Source organism: Aphelocoma coerulescens, chromosome 1A (assembly GCF_041296385.1).
Source record: "Aphelocoma coerulescens isolate FSJ_1873_10779 chromosome 1A, UR_Acoe_1.0, whole genome shotgun sequence".
In the NCBI taxonomy this organism is placed as follows: Eukaryota; Metazoa; Chordata; class Aves; order Passeriformes; family Corvidae; genus Aphelocoma; species Aphelocoma coerulescens.
In genome coordinates this window covers 56,553,672-56,566,833 of record NC_091014.1, presented here as the reverse complement: position 1 = coordinate 56,566,833, position 13,162 = coordinate 56,553,672, and the positions used below count along the sequence as shown (strand labels likewise).

The 13,162-nt window shown below is 42.9% G+C and overlaps 1 protein-coding gene across 1 annotated transcript in view; it reads right to left on the bottom strand.

The window, feature by feature from the left end:
- The window catches only part of SYN3 (synapsin III), a 236,808-nt gene that overhangs the window by 42,339 nt on the left and 181,307 nt on the right, over positions 1 to 13,162 (bottom strand). The gene's annotated exons all lie outside the window — the stretch shown is intronic.

Genomic DNA, 13,162 nt, shown 5'->3' with positions numbered 1-13,162 from the left:
GTGAGAAGTTAATGGAGTGAAGCCATCTGGTTGGGTATCTCTGTGCCTGCTGTGAAGACACGCTCACAGAGTGCTAACAACAAATCCTGTCCTTTCTTCCTAAACCCTCACACAGGGAGTTTATGAGGCATGATGTGTGAACCCTGCCCCACAGAAGGATTAACCAGCTCTCCGAAACTGGGAGTGGTGAATGGGATCCCTCCTGAAACAAATCCCACTATGAGTACAACCACAGATTAAATTGAGGCTTTGGAGGGTAAAACTGTAACCGGGGCAGGAAATGTGATTGCATCCACCAATCCAGCCATCTGACTTCATGCTGCTAATGCTGTCCTGAGCTCATCACTGCGGCAGCACGGCATCGCACACGTAAGGGCTGGAGTTAGAGCACTGAGGGCAACGGGAGTTAGCTCATTCATTTTGATGAGCCCATGCTTTCTTTTGCAATATCTGGTAAAGAATGTTTATCTCAAATTCCTCTCCTACCCTGAGGTATTTTCACTGTTTTATTGCTCAGTGATGCAACTTTTAAGCAATCCCTATGAGGATGGCCTTTCATGCCTAAAGTTGAGGCTGACTGAGAGAAGGGGGACAGCTGAGAGGCTGTGGCCATTCACCCAGCTTATGATGCAAGGTCCCAGGGGGACATGGACCAAAGCTGCCTTGAAGTGTCCCCGCAGCAGGGAGAAGCAAGCTTCTTCAGGAATTCAGAGCAGTGCTGGGAAAGCTCAGGGAGAGAGGGAAGCTGCTGACCCCTTCCTCCCTCTTGTCTCTTCCCACACATCTGTGAGGTCTCAGATGAGGTCGTTAAGGAAAGGCTCTTAACTCTTAAACTCTTCCTTCTAGGATGGCACATGTCCGTGCCACACCAGCACTGGCCTGGGACCACAGACCTCATTTGCCCCAAAGTTTCCAGGTTGCCAAGTAATGCCAGGAGACACAAATCTCTTCTCTATGTGATTTCATTCTTTGATGACATAAGCTAATTGCTTCCTTGGACCACAATATGTTCCAGCTGTCAGTCTTTATCTGTTTCTGGGTTTCTTCTGTCACTCTGGAGCATGGGCAATTTAGAAATGATTCCCACATTTCCTCTTGTACTTCAAAAGAAACAAGAAAACAAAACACTCTCAGGCAAAGTCTGCCTGCTCCTAACTGTACTTCTCCATGTGAGAGGATCCAAGATAAAATTCTCTCAAATATTACCTATCATTTGTTGATGAGGAACAGAGCTTCTTTGGTGATGCTGCACACATAGAAGCCCAGACAGAACTGGGACAAGCTAAGCTGTGCAGGGTGTGACAAAGACAGTGTTAATCTTTAACGTGGTGAGACTACTTGCACAAGGTTATGAAGTCTGGCTTGGGACTGAAGGAGAAAGAGGAGCCTTCATCTGTAAAATTTGGTGTAAACTTTCTGTGTCCCCACCAAAAGGTGACAATTATATTGAATTTGCTTCTTTAGATCCACTGGGCTGGTTGAGAGGTGATTAGGTGGTACACAGGGCTGTATAGAGAGCCAGAGATCAGATTTTCAGAGCTACAAGCAATCCATGTGAGAAGGGGATTAAACAGGTCCTTCTTCTCTAAGCACAGCCTTAAAACATTTCCCAACACCCAAGATTATTTTTAATGTGCTTTCAAGATATAAAGTAGTATATCAGTTTTAATATTTTTCAACTGCAAATATGTTACGAAGGGAAGAGAGGATGTATAAGGAGTTGCCCAGAGAGGTGGGTGAACTTGGCAGTGAAATTCAAAGCTGACCTTTTCAAGGTATTAATCATTGGCTAAGCTAACATCTGGCTTGTAACCTCAAAAGGAGACAGGATGCTGAGTTTACGGAAAGAGTGAGCAGGAATTTTTCAGTGAATCAGGAGGAAGACAGAAATGGCTGTATAGAATAGGTGTGAATTGTTAGGGAGATGCCTAAATGTGGTGAAGCAGAGGCTACTGGCTTTAATTAAAGAGGCTGTTTGCTTTAATTCAGTGTGAGCATTGCAGGAGGCAGAAGCCCATGGACACCCTGATCCTTGGTTCCTACCACTCTCCTTTGCTTACAGCTTATTGATGGGAACCAGCAACATGAAGAATTAAAGGCCCAGGTGCAAACCGAACCAGCTCTGAACCTCAGGGACCTCTATTTCAGCCTCATTAGTTGGATCTGTCCTGGGAGTGTCAGCTGGTGGCCAGAACTTTTCCCCCAAGCAATAGCCAGCAAGAGAGGTCTGTTGCATGTTCATGTCATTCATGACCATGGTGAGTTGCATCACGCAGTTTAAAATGCAGTTGGGCAAACATATCCAGCAATGAGGAGGGTAGATTTAAACTGTGCAGGAAATTTTGGTAAGGAATGGGGTTTATAGTGACTTCAGATGACATTAAGAATGATCAGTGCTACTGCTATTGCTCACCAGTTCCTCTCTGTGAACATGACCACAAAAGCCAGCAGAGAATGGTTCCTTGGCCCTTTGGGTCATGCTTGGGACAGGGGCTTTGCTTGCCAGGTTGGCTATGGGAAGTGTGTCATTTAGTGGAAGTCCATTTGGAGTGTGGGGCCAAAACCCAGCGTGTGTTCTGGCAATAGTGCAAGGTTGGGACTCTTCTTTTCCTGTGAGATAGGAGCCCAAGCCCAGCTGGCCAGGCAGTCGAAGCACTGGCACTCTGAGCTCACATCGTGAACCTCATGTTAGATGTGTCTCAGTTACATTTGCAAAGAATGATACAATGTATGTCAAGTGAAGAAAGGAGTTTTAGTCGGCAGAAGTGTGCCAACACTGGGACTTTTTGCAGGTAGAAAGATCATAGGGCTGACCTGGCCTTTACACTGCTCAGGGAGACACAGGCAGCAAGAAGGGAGGAAGCCCCACAGATACCATGGCCTTTTCTGGGAGGTTTGTAGTGACTGCAGATGATGTTGAAAAGCAGTCTGTCAGTGCTGTCAGGTGATAAAAGAAAAGCATAATCCCATCACGCATTAGCTACTGCTTACCCTGTTTGCTGCAAATGTAGCCCGAGTTCCCAGATCTGGAGAAATAAGGGCTTAGGTCTAGGGTTCAATTGACTCGATCAGCTTGAGAAAATGACTCAGCTAAAGCCAGCACTGACTGAAAACAGAGGGCAGCTCTGCTGGTAGCTGCTGCTTCAGTGCTGCCAGCTTAGGGCTGAAGTTGCCAGTGCACTAGGCATTGTACAAAACCATAATGCAAACATTCAGGCAAAACATACCTGGTGAATAAACAGGAAAGCAAATGAGTGCAGGTGTAGCGGGAAGATGGTCAGCACAAATGAGTATACACCAAGTTGTGACAGAAAATCATCACTCTTCCTAACAGTTACCTGGCTAGTCAGGGATAGATCCCAGGGACGTACAGGAGTAGATCCTCCTGGTGTAAGCTATTCTGAGACTGATTATTTGACAGGTGGGGCTGTGAGAAACCATCAGAGTGAAGCAGGTCCTTCAGCCATTCACATGACACAGAGTTTTCCCAGGCGTGCCAGCCAAGTGTGCTCAAGCCACAGTTTCTGTCTTACCTAACCCACAGGCCTGGACCTGATCTGTAGTAAAACTTCTGATGAGATTTCACACACTCCTTAGCTTAGACGAAGTTTAAGGATGCAGTGAAAGAGCTAAGCTCTTCTTGAGGTTGAGTTCTTAACTTCCAGAGTAAAAGCCTGGGATTTGGAAACCTGAGATCAGCATATTTCCACTGATGAAAACTCAAAACTCAAAACTGAGCTCTGAAATTGCCTGTTTGGGTGTGGTGGAAAGTACAGTTGTTTGCAAATCCATGCATTGGGAAGAACTTGCAGAGGTGTTTTTTCTTGAGACAAGTTAACCTGTTATCAATAGATACGATTATAAATCAGGGTATACTATGCTGAATACTGTGCAAAACACACCCTGATTCAAGAATTTATAGTCAAAACAGAGAAGATGAAGGAGAATTTTCTTCATTTGGGGAATGAAGAACTGAAACACTTGGAGATTAAATGACTTGCCTTGAATCAAATAGGCAATCTGTGGCAGAGCCCAGAATAAAATCCAGATCCCACTGAAGCAATGTAACTAGGAACATCCTTCCCATTGAATAGTTTAATTAACATAAATTAAGCATCAAGTTGACTCAATGTGTTTTTAATTTTACTTGTGTACTTCAGAGAACACAATAATTGCATTTTATAATCTAAAAATAAACAAACACATATGTTTGTTAGAAAAACAACAGGCACACAGGAAAAATAATTCTTCCTTCTATTATATTTGGTGTGGAGTCCTTCATTAGGACTAAAATTATTATGTGAAGTGAAGGAAGAAGGCAAAGAATTCTCTCCTTCTGTGCTAGTTCTTTAGAATTAAAAATAACCCTTCTTCTAGGTCTGTGCTTAGTGCCAGGGCTCTGTGTAAACAGAGAGTCTAACGACGGATTCTTTAAGCACAGATTCCATCAAATCCACCACATCCTCAGTCAGCTCAGTGATGTGCAGAGGGCAAGAGGCAGAACTGAGAATTTGCTAGCACCTTTGCAAGTGCATTTGAGAGGGTCCAAAGATGGAAAAGAGTCTGGAAAGCACCTGAGCCCTCCCATATGCTGAAAGGGAAGATAAGAGCAAAAGGGATACAATAGCAAATCCCAGTCAAGGGAAAGATGTCTTTTAAACTCAGCAACAAATCTCTCTAGTCTTTGAAGTCGGCTATGCCAGGCTTCATTCCCAGACAGCAGGGTGAGCATTCCTCTCTAAAATTAAGCCCCTGGCAATTACTCCCCCCAGGAATAGGCATGTACTGAGTGCAGGAGAGCTACACATGAGTGACAATAGGATTTAAAGAGCAAGAGAGATAGAAGAACTGATTTAGACCTCATGGGAACATTCGCAGAGCCTTTTCTACATGCAAAACACTTGCATTGAATTAAGCTAAATCAATATAAGCCAGCTGGAAAGTGATCAATGGGGATGGCATTCCCAGGCACACAAGAGATGATTTTGCAGGGGCTGCCTACCAGCCTAGTGCCACGTAGCCCTGGCCAGCACAGATTCACTGGGAGCAGCAGCTCTTGGGGTAATCACTCTTGCAATGCATGATGCAAGCACAGCCCATGTCTGTAGCTACACCCCTGCCAGAGCAAAGCCACATCACCACCCCGACAGGGAGTGCTGAGCCTGCGGCCACTGCCCCTGCGGATGGTGGGGGATCAGCTGGAGCCTGGTGCTGGGCTGGAAGGATGATGTCTCTCCTTGCCAGCCCAGAGCACGTGCCAAACAACTGCAAGCCTGCCTGTTGCATGTTTTGTATGTAGATCAGCCTCCACTAACTTGGGGTCTCTTCTGCAACTCCTTTCCCACAGTCAAAGTGAAACTAGACAATTTGGCAGACCCCTGGCTTTTGGGCACAACACTCTCTTCCTGTGACATTGCTGCCAATACGACACAAACCCTGCTTTGATTTTCACTGGGGTGATTTTACAGGATTTTTTTTTGTCTGTAAGGAATGTCAGGAAAAGATGAGTAATATTTGATGCATCCAGCATTATGTCTAAAATTGCACTTTGAAGCAGAAACCTGGCAAACTGTAACCTGGTGGCTACATCCTTCCAGCCACTGCATCCCTTCCAGGAGAAACTGCCCCTGTTGCACTCTACTTTTCTTCCATGGTCAAAGCTTGAAGACATTTATAAGTTCTAGATAGATCACATTCTTGTGCCCAGGTTTATGCTACTCAGGCTGAAGAGTTGGGAGTGAGAAACTGAATAAAGCAGGTTTCTGTCACACTCCTCCAATCAGGTACTTGTCACCCAACATTAGACGCCCATGAATCTCATTTTTATATCTGCAGCAGCCAGTCTGGACAAAGTTTAATATCAGCAGGGATCAACTAGAGGTTTCAGAGCCTGGTTTGTCCAAACTATTTGAAACACATACCTCAGGCTGAGAACAGCTGTTTCACAGTAATACCAGTATTCCTCCCCACTGATGACAGTGCTGGTGACCAGGTCAAATATACACATCTACAGGATACATGCCTACATTTGGTTGAATGAAATTGATTTTGAGCACCACCCTGGTTCCTATAAATAAAACAAAAGGTAGGAAAATTCTCTGAGTGGAAGAGTGGCATCACTGAAGCCTTCACCTTACTGGAGCTAATGCTCTCTGGGAGTATGGAGCGTAATTTGAAAAATTTAAACAGGGCTTGTTGTCTACTAGCAGATATTGGGGGCCGTGGAACAGGAGGAGCCTGGTTTGCTCCAGGATGCTGGGGAGGGGTAACTGGAGGGACTGTGTGTGGAAGTGTGGATGCTCTGTGTCCTTTCAGCTTCCACTGCTCAGTGATTACAGGAAATTATGCTTAGGTGACTCTTCAGCTGAATGATTCTACATCACTCAGGTGGCTTTATTTTTGACAATAGCTGGTTCTGAATTACTGGATGCTTCTAATAGTTTTGAATTAAGCCTGACGTCTGCAGCTCACCAGGATGCTGCATCACAGGAATTTGAAGAGTACAGGCTTCGACGTAAAAATGAAATGTGTGCACCATATGTCATTAAGCAGTAAGATAACCGGGGCTAAGGGCAGCAGAGTTTTGGATTGTCAGGGGTTTGAAAAGCCAAACCCCTTGATCTTGAGGAGCTGAGTCTTTAGGAAGACAGCAAACATGGTTTCGAACCTGAGAAAAAGCAGGCAAAATCTACTGGATGAGCCAGAGCTATTTTTTGAAAATGCCATTAAAATTTGCCAGCCAAAGAAAATTACCTAATTCATACTCAAAGCTACACAAGACAGACAGTGCTGTCATACCACAGAGGACGCCATCACCAGACAAGAGAGTGGCAACAGAACAGAACATTGAGCATGGAGCTGCCTCATAAACTGCAGAGAGATCTATGAACACCTAAAGTCAGGACAATGGCTTGTATTTGGAAAAAACCTTCAAGGCCCACAGTAATTTCTGTCGCTGTCCAAGACACTGCCCAGCATAGACAAAGAGGAAAATAGCACCATGTTTGCAGGCAACTCTTCATGGGACCAGTGAGCAGTGCTGCAGAGGATTAAAGCACTACCTTCTCAAAAGCAAAGGAAATGCCTGTGTCTTGAACATGATGCTGGTGAAGTGTTTCCAGGAATGGGCACATTAGCATAGAAAGTAAAACTACAGGCAATTGACCATAAACAAATGAAGCTCAGGACTTAGTGCAGTGAGCTAATTCCTATTAGAGTTGTGACTAAACTCATGGGCAATTAGCAAATTGGAAGAAGTATAATTTATAATCACACCAAGAGAAAAAAATTATCCTCGAATAAAAACATGCCCCTCCCTTAATTTCATTAAAGAGGTAACTCACCAAACAGGCAGAAGATCAAAACAATTCAAAAAGAGTTTGAGGATGTCTTCCAAGGGAGAGGGAACCTGTTACAGCTTGTCACAATTACTGAAATCACAGGCCAGTCAAGTGAAAACTCCCATAGCATGGGAACAGTTGGTCAGCTGATGCAGTCTGGCATAAATTCCTTTATGTTGCAGAAATGAGGTATTTATTTCAGAGGCAACCTTACTAGATAGCCATAAAGGTGATTATATCCATTTTTGCTAGGTCTACTCATCTGGCAAAGCTAGTTGCTAACACAGCACTGCAGTTTTAGCAGATCTGAATCGTGATGGACACAATATGACACATTTTATTCCTGGTCCAAATTTACACTCAGTACAACAGCTCGGTAGGAAGCATTATCAAAATGAGAAACCACCCAGTGGAAAAGAGTAAGGATGTAAGGAAATTAACTGTGACCTGCATTTAGCATTGCTAAATTACATAATTTTGCAAAAGATGAGTGGTTTGCCAGCGACAAAGATCTCCTTCAGAAAAAATCTGAAGAGGTAAGAATGCCTATAATGTTAGAAAGTGATCAAACCAAAGCCTGGCACATCTACAAAGAAACAGATGAGATAGAACAAGCTCTTAAGAACTGAAGCCCTGGAACCATCCACTCCTACATGAAAGCAAAGCAGATGATCTATGAAAAAAAAAAGTATCTGGCATTCTATGTTTTTGTTGGTGAAGGTGCATAGGGAGAACTGTATTTTGAAGACACTTTCTGAAAGCAAGTGGCAGCAGCAACTGCCCTGATGACAGGCCCTATTATGCACTGATGGATTGAAAATCAGGCCCCAGTGAAATGCACCTCCTTCAGATGTGATAGCTCTAAATAGTTTCTGAACAACAGGCACAGCTTATTCAGGACTACTGTTTACTGCCATTTAGCGAGGAAGTACTGCATTAGCTGGCATTCAGGATAAGCATCTCTTGAAGTCAAAATAATTTTGCAATTACTTAGAAACTGATTGTACTTTCATCACAATACTGATTTGCCAAAAGATCATGTATCAGTCCAGTATAACTTGGGAAAAGCAAACTAAAAGGCCCTTGAAATGCAAGGTTTCAGTAATTCACAATGGCTTATCTCTTTGTGAAAAAATGTCATCAAGAGAGTATTTTCTAGTGGAAATGTCAAATGAAAGCAGGAGCATTTTAAACACTAGGAGAAGAATACATTTCCCTTAAATTGAGATACTTTTCTTTATGAAAATGCATTAAAACAGTCTATTGACAATACTTCTTATGCAAAGCAGGACTTCTGGGACATTGTAAATGACACAAAAACTTTTAATTCTGTGCTGGTCTATCTGCTATCTTCTGCCAGGCTTACAGTCTCTTGTGTTATCAGAATAACGACAAATCAACAGCACAGATCTAAGAGAAGCACCTATGAATGTTCTGAGAATCTAAATGAAGCCAGTTACAAGTATTAACAGCTGTAAAGTTAATTAGGCTTCCGAGTTTCTTAGATATCTAAGGACCATTTCTTGGTTTGAGCCTTAATACTTTTGGGACAGAGGGGCAAAGCATTGCAACTGTATTGAAAACAGCTGAAACAACCTTTGTTTTATCACAGCACCATTTTCTAACTTCTAAACCCATTCGCCCCCCAAAAAGCCCATAAAGGGTAAAATGCCGACAACAAAAACAAAGTAAAGCAGAAGGAATGTCCTTAAAATAAAATATAGAATTAAATTTCCTTCTGGACTCCCCATAAGGTTCTCCCATCCCAGTAAGGGAATAGTGACATTGGTTCGAGGTGTCATGCCCTGTCTGAGTCATTCTGCAGAAGGGAAGGGAAAGGGAAAGCCTTTAGAATGGGTCTCCAAGGCTTTAGCCCACTGAATTCCTCCCCAGCATACAATCTCTGGAAGAAGTGGAAGAACCCCTTGAGCAGGAAGTGATTCAGAAACATACGATGGTCTGTTTGCAGTGACTCACAACACATCAATAGCAGAATTGTCCAGAGACCTACAGAATGTCAGGACTCTTTTTATACCATTGTGCAAGCACAAGTACCAAGAAACATATGTTTCCTATCACTCAGCCCAGCTTTATGCTACACTAATATATAATAATCTCTCTTGCTTGAAAACAGTCCTGGGCTTGCATATATGTGGTCACCATATTAGTATTATTAGCATCATCATTAGCAGCATCATCATCATCACATATGTTTCTGTTGAAGATTGTAGAGATGCAATTACAATTTGTTCTTTGTTTCCATCAGACTGCACTATGTCAGTATATACACTGTGGATGGTATGCACATTTAACACTGTCCTCTACAAGCAGGTGCCATGCAGACCTGCCATCACCTGATGTCTCTGTGGCTGATCATAACTTACTAGAAGATACTGGTTTACCTTTTGAAAGATTTGCTTTCTGGTGCCCATTCAGGATGGAATATTCCACTCTGGGTGCCTCCCTTAAGAAGAATATATGGAATATTTCAAGTAATCCAGGAAGCTTAGTAGACATAAAGCCAGACACACAAGCAAAGGAAAAGTTGGTTTGCCCATAGTAAAGAATATCTGTGACTGCTTCCTTGTGAATCTGACAACTTCAGCTATGGAAAGAGCCAGTGAAGTGTAGCAGTCCCTGAATTTTTTAATAATTATAAAAATTTGGCCAAATTTGGTCAAGTTTCAAACTTCTGGTACCTGCAGGTAGCACCTGCTAAGCACAGTCTTGCCAAAGATCTACCCCAAGCGTGTCAAAACGTCTCCCTGTGCTATGCAGGTTTCTGAAGTACAGAGGCTCACTGAGATCTTCCCCTGCAATTGCAAGTCTCAAGTGCTACAAGTGCTGGACTGAAGCAAGGCAGTCTGTGGGTGTGGAAACATGAACAAACAAATGTAGGGAAGCATATTACTTTGTGTGAACTGATATGTAGCAATTATCCCTGTTCATTCTTACTCTGCATAAAATGGGGTAATTCACAGCAATTCACCCTTCAGTAAAAGGCAAGTAAACTGCTCTACATTTGCAGCATGGTGAGAGCTGTCATGCAGACAAACACCAGTTTGTGGTCACGAGGAGCTGATGGGATGTGCAACTGCTTAGTGATGTTTCTGCATCTCTGTCCCTTTCTTTGTGCATGCCACACTCCCTGTGCTGGGCTAACATCAGGGCTACCGTGAAAGACATGGTTTAAACACAGGAAAAACAAGAACCAGCTCTGGGAAGGGGTGGACTTGTCCAGGGCACAATGGAAAGTCAGCTGGTGACACAGAGATTGAAGACTGCTATGAAGGAGGAAACTAGAAGTAAAGTCTGTCTGGGTGAGAATATGGGTGGGAGACAAGAGCAGAGTACATGGGGACCAGTGGGATAAAGAGTCTATGAGGAAAGACAGCAGAGATGTGATCTCATGTGCAGTCATGAGGAAGGCAAGGAGCAGCTGGGCAAGGAACTACGGACCAAGGAAGAGCAGGGTGTTGACAAGGATCTTATGGAAGGCAGATACCTCACAGGGATCAACGGGAAAACAGAAAACTGGGATGGGCTGGAGAGAGAGTCTGAAATAAAGGGGTGCCCTGTGAGTGAACAGGTATCTGGGGAGGGAGTCTGAAAGAAGAAATAAGCAGGTAGGCAAAGTCAGAGAGGGGAGACAGCATGGATAGAGAGCCAGGGATAAAGGCACTGGATGGATCAGCCAAGGCCAGTGGCACTAGTGACAAACATTGGGACTTAGTGGACACCATGTTTAGACAGGGAAGAATAGGGCAGATATTAAACCCAACTACATGAAGAGAATGGGGTTTGCCTAAGGAGCCAGGATAGGCCAGACCCAGAATGCAGATGCAGATGAACTTGAGGGAATGGGGAAGGAAAGCCCGTCTCCAACATGACCTTTTCCCTTCAGAGTCCAGAGTGTTGTCCAGAGTCCTGATTGTTACCAGTTCTCTGTTAGCAGAAAATATTTGCAAAGATGTCTGTATGGCCACAGGTGATGAATGCAAACACATGCCTGCTCTTCATGAAGTGCAGGTCAAAGTGCCAACCTTGGTGAGTCATGCATGTACCAATATACAGCTGCCAGAGGGAATTCTTTTTTCCGGTGTGATTTGTGGTAAGCCTAGGGATTGCCCTGCCCATATATCATGTGAAAAGAACCTTATAAAGGTTCTTAAAAAGTTAAGCACCCAAACTTTAGGAAACATAAACTTCGTTTTCCTTCCTTGTACATAAGCTTTATGAATCAGCATTTAATTACATGACTGTGAGCTATTTTTTCCACAGGCCCCCTTCAGAAGTGTCCACCAAGTAGACCTGTTCCAAGGCTAAATCTGGACTTAAGGAAGAGGTTGTTTGCAGGACCCCTGCTTCATTTCTTCCAAAGTCAGAAAATGCATAAATTATGTGTCAGGGAGTAGCTGAAAAAGAAAGGGCACTCTGATGATTTAGGCAGCTGAAAGACATCTTAGGGAATTGAATTCTGTCCCTAACTGTGCCAAAAAGTCCAAATGAAATTCTGAGAAAATCCTTTAAATCACAGTTCTCTGTAGGAATTAATGTTCTGCCTCTCAATTTTTGGCCTTCTTAGTTTTGGACACTGTAAACTAACTTGAAAATTTTTCAATCCTGCTGTAGTTAACTCCAGAGAGCGAGATCTTGGACTCGTGTTTACATATAGAAAAAGAAGTAAGTCTTAAAAATTGTTGTGTAAAGGAAGAACTGACATTATTTAAGAGCTGAAGAACATGTCCATTAGTGAGTTACCTACCAAACTTTTAAAAATGTGACTGGAAAACAGGTTACAAATATGTTCCTGAAGAATAAATACCAGATGTAAAAAGAATCTATAATCCAGTGGAGAAAAGTAAAGTAAGCACCTATGTCTGTGAGATGAAGCTAGGCAGATTCATATGAGGAATTTGGCATAAAGCTCTAACAGTAAGAGTAATTAATCATCCCCCGAAAATCAACCCAAGTAAACCATCAGCTCTTTATCTCTTCAGGTCTTCAAATTGAGACTAACTGCCTTCCTAGCTACTTGCTTCATTCCTTGGATAATCCTGAAGTATTTAACTAATTACAGGGATAACTTAGTTAAAAAATATATAGGTCTGTAAAACAGAGGAAGTCAGACTCTGTGATCCAACAGCCCTTATCTTTACTAATCCAAGCGCCAGGTAGTCATTGTTGCTGCTGAAGTCAGTTGAAACTTCTCTGTGATTATATCAAATTCGAAATAGTGCTACACAGACAGAAAAGAACCCCAAAATCTCAGGTATCTCACTTAAGATACTGAAATATAGTACTTTTGAATGTAATCCCTTACTAGCTCAAATTTCCATCTATATGAAGGTCTCGTAATCTCCCTTTAGCTGGAAGGGATGTTTTGAATGTGAGCTGTTTATTATTTATGAAATTTTACCAATGAGAACTACTGAAACACCTAGGAGTAACAGAATCATTCTCACCTCAGGACAGCATTTGAATAGTGTCAGAACAGTGGACCAAAACTTATGAGGAGGTAACAAGTCATTCAGTCAGAACTAGGTGTTAAATGATGCAGAAAACTAGTGGAAAAAATGTCAGTATGTGATCCAGTAATCAAGGACTGGAGAACAGATGCATAAGCATAAGGGAAGCAAAGAAAGTTGTACAATCAACCCTGATTCTGGAATTTCCCAAGAGACCTACAGTTTTCAGCCTGATCATGTTCCTCAGGTTATTATCTGACACGCAAAATAAAATGAAGCTTCTGTTTTTTTCAGAGCCCTGAGCTCACTAATGGCTCTAATGACCCTGAGACACCTCACCTGGAGCTCACACCC